Source organism: Drosophila miranda, chromosome 3 (genome assembly GCF_003369915.1).
Source record: "Drosophila miranda strain MSH22 chromosome 3, D.miranda_PacBio2.1, whole genome shotgun sequence".
NCBI lineage: Eukaryota > Metazoa > Arthropoda > Insecta > Diptera > Drosophilidae > Drosophila > Drosophila miranda.
The window spans coordinates 5,534,296-5,543,372 of record NC_046676.1 but is presented as its reverse complement, the minus strand read 5'-3'; positions in this window follow the sequence as shown (position 1 = coordinate 5,543,372).

Sequence of the window (9,077 nt, the reverse complement as noted above, 5' to 3'; positions counted from 1 at the left end):
TTCCCCCTCGTTTTCTCTATAGGGTAGAGGCTTTGACGCATCAGACTCTCGAGGGAAATTTTCCAGTTCTGTGCAGTAACGCCAGTCTGCTTTTTGACGGAAAGGCCAGAGATTTTTATTGGCGTTACCACAAGACTTCCGGATCGATGAGATGGGACCGGTTATGCCAAGCCCTAAGAAAGCAGTTTAGGGATTCTCGAACCGATGTGGATATCAGAGAAGCGATAAGGGACAGGAAGCAAAAAGAAAAAGAAAATTTCGATTCCTTCCACGACGCCCTGATACAGCTGATGGATGATTTGGAAACTCCCATGTCAGAGAAAGCGATTGTGGAAACTTTACGGCGCAATTTGCGACCTGAAATTAGACATGAGCTCCTGAATGTCCAAATCGACTCCGTAGAACGTTTGAGAGAAGTCTGTCGTAGAAGGGAGGGTTTTCTCGACGACGTTAGGCGGAGTCATGGGTACCAGAAATTGATTCCTTTCCGGAAACAGGTTGCGGAATTGGTAGAGGAAGCCAATTAGAGGAGGCCTCCGAATTCTCGGATGTAGAAGAAGAGGACGAGGTGGCAGCCATGGCACTGATTTGCTGGAACTGCCGAAAGGAGGGGCATCGCTACCACGATTGCGATAGCAAAAGGAAAATTTTTTGCTTTGGGTGCGGAGCACCTAATAAATATAAGCCGTCGTGTAGCAAATGCCAAAAAAAACGGCAAAGTGAACACCCAGCCTCGCCAGCCGGTCAGTGTTCAGCGCAAGCAGTCGAGTGCAGAGGCGAAATCCCAGTAGGGATACTTAAAACTACCGCCCAGCTTCCGTCTGAGAAATCAGAATCCGACATACACCAAGCTTTAGTCTGGCCACAACTAGTCCATGCCAGATCCCATTCGCTTTTCACCAACGACCAACCCACAAGGAGTGCAAGAAGGGTGAGAGCGTTCCGGAAGGCGGCGAAAGCGATAAATTGCATTCGTTACAAGCAGAAGGACAAGCGTCCATATGCGGAAGTTCGCCTGTTGGATCAAACGGTCCTTGGTCTATTGGACACCGGAGCAGCTATGAGTGTTATAGGCGGAAAGTTAGCAGAACGCGTAATCGAAAGCCGAATTCCTTTTAAGAGAGGAGTTGTAAATGCTTCCACTGCGGATGGACGGAGGCAAGAGGTAGTGGGACGACTGCGGACACCGGTGCAGTATAAGGGTGCAGTGAAGGACCTTGAGCTGCACATTATTCCATCGCTCAGCCAGGACTTGTATTTAGGGATCGACTTTTGGTCAAGTTTCGATTTATTACCACCCAGCATGTCGCTGGCAGAGATAGTTCATGAACCGCAGAACCTCAGCCGAGGGGAAATGGACCAGTTGCAAGCGACCATCAATTTATTTCCTTCGTTTTCCGTTTCCGGTCTAGGAAAGACGGCTCTGCTTTCGCATTCAATTGATGTAGGTGATGCAAAAGCCGTGAAGCAGAGACACTTCCTGTATCTCCTGCGGTAGAGAAATTGTTATATGCGGAGATAGATCGGATGCTCAGCTTAGGGGTGATAGAGGAATCCGATAGTGCGTGGTCATCACCGGTAGTATTGGTGCAGAAGCCAGGAAAGGTGAGGCTATGTTTAGATAGTAGGAAAGTTAACGCGGTGACCAAAAAAGACGCGTATCCGTTACCACAAATTGATGGGATTCTAGGACGTCTTCCTAAGGCGTTGTTTATTTCGAGCCTGGATCTTAAGGATGCCTACTGGCAAGTTCCCTTAGAGCCGAGCTCACGCGATAAAACAGCGTTCACGGTTCCGGGGAAACCTCTCTACCAGTATAAGGTAATGCCTTTTGGTCTCACTAATGCTTCGCAGACCATGACAAGGTTGATGGACAAGGTAATTCCGGCCAGTTTAAGAAATGAAGTTTTTGTGTACCTGGACGACCTTTTGATTGTGTCGGACAGTTTTGAGTCACATCGGAGGGTGTTGAGTGAAGTGGCAAGTTACATAAAAGCGGCAGGGTTAACGCTGAATGTGGAGAAAAGCAAGTTTTTCATGAAGTCAGTGCGGTATTTGAGGCATATAGTAGGCGAAGGGGTGATTCGTACAGATCCGGATAAGATTTCGGCCATGTCCGATTTTCCTTTGCCAAAATCCCTAAAGTCTCTGCGTCGCTTCCTAGGTATGGTAGGCTGGTACAGGAAGTTTATAAGCAACTTCGCATCGGTAGCCGCGCCTCTCACGGACTTGCTCAAGCCCAGACAGAAATTTTCAATGACTCAAAAGGGTCAGGAGGCTTTTGAAAAGTTGAAGGAGATGCTTTGCTCAGCGACAGTTTTGCGTAGTCCTGATTTCAGCAAACCATTCTATGTTCACTGCGACGCTAGCAAGACAGGCGTTGGGGGAGTGCTGGTGCAGAAGACGCCGGAGGGGGACGAACATCCGATTGCGTTTGTATCGAAAAAACTCAAAAAAGCCCAAAAGAATTATTCGGTCACCGAACAAGAATGTCTGGCCGCAATAGTTTGCATAAATAGGTTCAGAGCTTATATCGAGGGGCATGAATTTACTGTAATCACTGATCACGCCTCTTTAAAGTGGCTCATGTCACAAACTGACTTACACTCACGTCTAGCCGATGGGCATTAAAGCTGCAGAGTTTCTCGTTTAAAATCGAGCATCGTAGCGGCAGGCTTAATGTGGTTCCGGATGCTCTTTCTCGCGTAAATGAGTAGGAAGTGGCGACTCTAGACGCGAGCAATGTGTTGTTGGTGGATTTTGAATCGCCAGAATTCAAGGCAGAAGATTACGTGGAGATCGTAGAAAGGGTTGGGGCCAATATTGATAAGTTGCCAGATCTCAAAATTGTAGATAACTTGTTGTATCGTAGGTCAGATCACGCAACAGGAGAGGTGCTACATGATGAACACATGTTCATTTGGAAACTCTGGATTCCTCAAGGGTTAGTGGTTGACGTTTTGCGTAACGCGCGACTTTTATGAAATATAAGAATCTTCGTAATAAGTACTTTAAACGATTTGGTAAGACCCGGGACCCTGTAGATTGGGCAAGGTATGTGCAACATAAGAGGGAGTTTGCTTTTTTAGGCAAATTTTTGTATAACCAATATATTGCCGACGTTGAGAGGGAACTTTAAGTCAATCCCAGGTCTTTTTGGCATTTTATAAAGTCCAAAAGGTCAACGAGCTCTCTTCCTTCCGTTATGAACCTGGGCAGCTTAAGCGCTAATACGGATAATGGTATAGCAAACCTTTTTTCTTCTTTCTTTAGCTCAAATTTTGAGCCATACGCAGCTTGGCACAGTTTCGATGTCTTAAACTCTATACCCTCGGTGGTCAATATTGGTACACTCGATGTATCGGAAGAGGACATTTTGGTGGCAATTGATGAATTCGATAATTCTAATAAACCCGACTGTGATGGCATTTCTGCCTTCCTGCTTCGCAACTGTGTTGTAGCGTTCTGTGAACCTCTCAAAATTCTATTCACAAATTCGCTGTTAACGGGTCAGTTTATTGGTAAGTGGAAAGCTGCCACGATTACGCCAATTTTTAAGAGAGGTACCAAAAATCTCATTTCCAATTATAGACCAATTGCCAAACTCAGCAATGTTTCAAAACTTCTAGAGCGAATCATTGCCAGAAAAATCACCTTCCTCATGAAATCCTACATTAGCCCAAATCAGCATGGTTTTATGCCGGGTAGATCAACAACCACTAATCTCATTGCTTTCAGTAATTTCTGCACTCGTGTCTTTGAAATGCACTCTCAAGTCGACGTTGTGTATACTGACTTTGCTAAAGCCTTTGACAAAGTCTCCCACTGGGCTTTAATAGCCAAGCTGCATCGGTTGGGGATTCATTCCTGCCTGCTCAGTTGGTTTAGGTCGTATCTTGAGCGGCGAGAGTATGTCGTATTGATAAATGGAAAGCCTTCGGCCCCATTCTTGGCTACTTCCGGCCTTCCACAGGGAAGTGCACTTGGTCCACTTCTGTTCTTAATTATACCCGATACTCAAAATGAGTATTGGGGTATATTAGATTTGTGGTAAAAGTGGATGTGTGTAACGTCCAAAAGGAATCGTTTCCGACCCATAAAGTATATATATTCTTGATCAGCATCAATAGCCGAGTCGATTGAGCCATGTCTGTCTGTCCGTCTGTCCGTCTGTCCGTCCGTCCGTCTGTCCGTCTGTCCGTCCCCTTCAGCGCCTAGTGCTCAAAGACTATAAGAGCGAGAGCAACGATGTTTTGGATCCAGACTTCTGTGATATGTCACTGCTACAAGAATATTTCAAAACTTTGCCCCGCCCACTTCCGCAACCACAAAAGGCGAAAATCTGTGGCATCCACAATTTCGACGATACGAGAAAACTAAAAACGCAGAATCGTAGAAGATGACTATATCTTCTAGAGTGCAAAATCTGAACCAGATCGTATAATTATTATAGCCAGAATCAAGAAAACAATTTCATTTTTTCTCGCCCTGTCTCTCTCTAACACACACGTAGCATAGGCGGCTTTGCTTAGAGTAAAACATTAGCGCCTAGATCTCAGAGACTATAAAAGCTAGAGCAACCAAATTTGGTATCCACACTCCTAATATATCGGACCGAGACGAGTTTGTTTCAAAATTTCGCCACACCCCCTTCCGCCCCCGCAAAGGATGAAAATCTGGGGATATTCACGAATCTCAGAGACTATTAAGGCTAGAGTAACCAAATTTGGTATCCGCACTCCTGTTAGATCTCACTATAAAACGTATATCTCAAAATTTCGCCCCACCCCCTTCCGCCCACACAAAGGACGAAAATCTGTTGCATCCACAATATTGAGGATACGAGAAAACTAAAAACGCAGAATCATAGATAATGATCATATATATCAGATTGCTGAATCTGGATCAGATCAGATCATTTTTATAGCCAAAAGGAACAAATCAATTTGCACTGGCTACGCAGCACCCGACGTCACGCTCAGACTGATTTTCTGTCTCTCTCGCACGCACTCCTTGTCGTGTCGTTTAATATTAGCGGCGTCTGCCGGAGGAGAGCCATACTGACTTAGTATCGGGTATAACTGTAGAGTTGCGGTCTCCACAGCAACTCACAACGTACCCCCTCGTTCTTTCTGTTTTGTTCTATGGAAATATAAATGAAGTTTAAATGTATTTGCGAAAAGTAATGCAAGATACCGCACGATACCACTTCCATTCCACTTGATTCCCTCTGACACTAATACCCAACTGCTTAAGAACTATTAAAGCCGCCGGCGTGCTCAATTCAATTTGGGTTCGTTGGTATGGTCCGGCGATCCGCAATCGTCGGCTATGATACCTAGTAATGTACATTTGCCGAACGAGATTCTTTTCCTAGATGACTGTTTTAGTATGGGCTTATCCCAAGTAAATAATGTTTTTAATAGGCTAAATAAGATTTTAGACTTAATTTTTGTTAGTTCGGATATAGATTGCCATGTTACATGTTGCGAACTCCCCATCGCGGAATGTGACATGCATCATATGCCGTTGGAATTCTTAGTCAATTTCCATTTTTATTCGCCCTGGGCGGAACCATATTATGAATGCTTCTTTTCTAGTGTAAGCCTGAATGCTTGTGTGGTTCGGTTGTCCTTCTTGAAGATAATTTAATTTTTATTGGGCCAACATCGAAAATAAATGAAACAGAGATAAACAGATAAAGGTACATAAAATAAAATCAAACATAAAACGCAAATAAAAATTCCAAATTCCAAAAATATAGGTACATTTTAGTAGTAATTTCGATAGATAATCTCATCGTGGATTCGGCCACATGCGACTTTCACGTGGCGACGGGAGCTTCAATTGATTGCCAAATCGAGGCCTCTCCTCCTGATTGACCGCCTGCTTTGACGGTGTGTTGGCGGCCGACGCCACCGAATTGTGGTTTACGAGGACATGGCGAATTCGTGGCACAGCCACGCGATTGCGCTGATGCTGAGCCCGCCGACGGGCAGCACTGAGGAGCGACTCGTGGGCACAAATTCGTCATAGGAGATCCCGGCTTCGCGGTCATTTTCAGTGGTCTCATCGGTCATATACTCGGAATCGCTGGGCGATCTTGTATCCGGCACCGCTGATTTTGTGCGTGGCTTCTTTTTCGAGCGTGTGCCAAGGCTGCGTCTGCCCAATCCCCCGCTGCGACGCAATGTGTTGTCCAGGACGCGGACCCGCCTTAGTGGCGACTTGGACGCCTTCAGCTGGCTGTTGGCCAGCCGATACCCCGAAGAGCTGGCGGCTGCTGATGGATTTAGTCGCTTGTGCAGATTCCCAGTGCTCTTGGTCATATTGGGAGTGATCAGCTGGATTGTTGGGGTCTTGCGCAACGACATTGTCGAGGTCGACATTGAGGACATGTTCTTCAAAGTTCGGGGCGTGCGAGGGGCCGTTGAACCGGCAGTCGGCGGTGGCATCATCAATTTGCTGCTGCTGCCCGTCCTCGTGGTGGGCGGGGCCTTCTTGCGGGCCGAGCTCTGCTTGGCCTGCCGATAGTTCTCCCATTCGCCAGCCATCAGCTCCAGTATGTTCTCGCCATAAACCAGAAACGGGCCATGCGATTGCACCTCATAGGCGTGCACCAGTTCAGTGATCTGCTGCTCAATCTTGGGCAGCTTCGAGATGGCCTTGCGTTCCTTTTCCTCTTTAAGGAGCTGGCCGCCACGATTTTTGAAACGATTCGGCTCGTTGGCCTTTGCCTCTAGAGCCTGCATGCGGGACCAAAGTTCTGCACGGCTCTCGTACAGATCGAAAATCTCCTTGTTGCACGTGTAGAAGCTCTTCAGATCATCCAGCTCCAGCTCGTGCAGCTCCAACAGGTCTTCGTTGTAATACTTATTGTAGTAGTTGGAGAAACGCTTGCGCTCCTGCTGGCTCTTGAGCGTTAGATCCCACCACTTGCTTATCTCGACGCGCAGCTGCTCGATGAACGTCTTGGGGTTCTGGCTGCGCAGTGCCTGGCAGCGCTGCAGCTCCGAATGGAGGATGTCATAGGTGCGCTGCGTATTCTCGGTGCACTCGCGCACTCGTCGCATGGCGCTCTCGTCCGTCTCCTGGAGGCGATCCCACAGCACGTAGATCTTCTCGCGCATGTCATGGATTTTGGAGCGCAGCTCCTGGATCTGCTCGGCATAACTGTTGCGCATCTGCCGCAGCCGCTCTAGTGTCTCTGGTGTTAGATTGTGGCTCAGATCGTTCAGTAGGCGATCCTCTGCATCGGTCTGGGGCATCAGCTCGAGCATCTTCATGTCATGCTTGATGGCCTTGCGCAGCTGGTCCAGCTCCGTCTGGCGCACTGCGCGCTGAGAGCGCAGGTTGTCGAGATGGTCGCGAAAGCCGTCCATCTCATCGGGCAGGGGCAGCGGGTCCGCCAGTAGAGGGAGCGGCAGTGCGCCCAGCTCTTCGCAGAGCTGCTCCTGCTGGAGCAGCAGCTCCCCGATCTCCGCCCGACGTTTCGAGAGCTCCTCGCGCAGATGCTCAATGCTTTTGTCCAGCTTCAGCTGCCATATGATCAGTGGCACATCGTCGGGCCTCTGACCAATGTCCACCGTCTCATGGAGGAGTCGGGTGAGGTCGCTGGCCTCGGCTCGGAGTGCGGCTATGTCATCCAGGATGGCCGCCTGCTTCTCCCGCGACTCGGTCAGCAGATCCGTATAGAAATTATCCGCGTGCGCCTTGAGTTTGTGCAGAAAGTCCTCGCATGTCTTCGGCTCGAACATGAGGGACCACATTGAATGGAGCTGCTCCACATGCTCGCCAGTCATCTCAAGGATCTCTCCCTTGATGGAGGTTGGGTCAACCATAGCCAATAGGAATGGGTCTTGTATTCGCGAATGGAAGGAATTTATTTGATGTGTGCAGGATTTCGATTGCACAATGTGTTGCTCAAGGAAAATGCCTCCGCACAGATAAGTGACGCCTCTCGTGTTGGCACAAATTGCACAATGAAAATTTTGTGTGCTTGATTTGACTCATGCCTCAAAGCACAAAACAAGTTGATTCTGATTGATGTGCGGCCAAAAAAACACCTACTTTATATTGCAAATAAGTTCCTTCAAGGTTTTCCAGTTGTAAAGATAATTTAGGATGAGAAATGTGTTTACTAAAGCAGAATGCCACCGCACAGACTCGAATGACGCCAGACAAAATTTCGGTAAATTCAAAATGATGCTATTAGGGATAATATGTTAAATGTTAATTGGGCTTCTGTTCTCTCGCATCCTAGTGTAGACACGTCCTATAATGTTTTCCTGCATACGGTCCGTCGTATTATTGGTAACAATGCTTCCAAAAGGGTGCATGGCTCCTATAGACTGCCGTGGTATACGAAGGGTCTTATGAAATATAAGAATCTTCGTAATAAGTACTTTAAACGATTTGGTAAGACCCGGGACCCTGTAGATTGGGCAAGGTATGTGCAACATAAGAGGGAGTTTGCTTTTTTAGGCAAATTTTTGTATAACCAATATATTGCCGACGTTGAGAGGGAACTTTAAGTCAATCCCAGGTCTTTTTGGCATTTTATAAAGTCCAAAAGGTCAACGAGCTCTCTTCCTTCCGTTATGAACCTGGGCAGCTTAAGCGCTAATACGGATAATGGTATAGCAAACCTTTTTTCTTCTTTCTTTAGCTCAAATTTTGAGCCATACGCAGCTTGGCACAGTTTCGATGTCTTAAACTCTATACCCTCGGTGGTCAATATTGGTACACTCGATGTATCGGAAGAGGACATTTTGGTGGCAATTGATGAATTCGATAATTCTAATAAACCCGACTGTGATGGCATTTCTGCCTTCCTGCTTCGCAACTGTGTTGTAGCGTTCTGTGAACCTCTCAAAATTCTATTCACAAATTCGCTGTTAACGGGTCAGTTTATTGGTAAGTGGAAAGCTGCCACGATTACGCCAATTTTTAAGAGAGGTACCAAAAATCTCATTTCCAATTATAGACCAATTGCCAAACTCAGCAATGTTTCAAAACTTCTAGAGCGAATCATTGCCAGAAAAATCACCTTCCTCATGAAATCCTACATTAGCCCA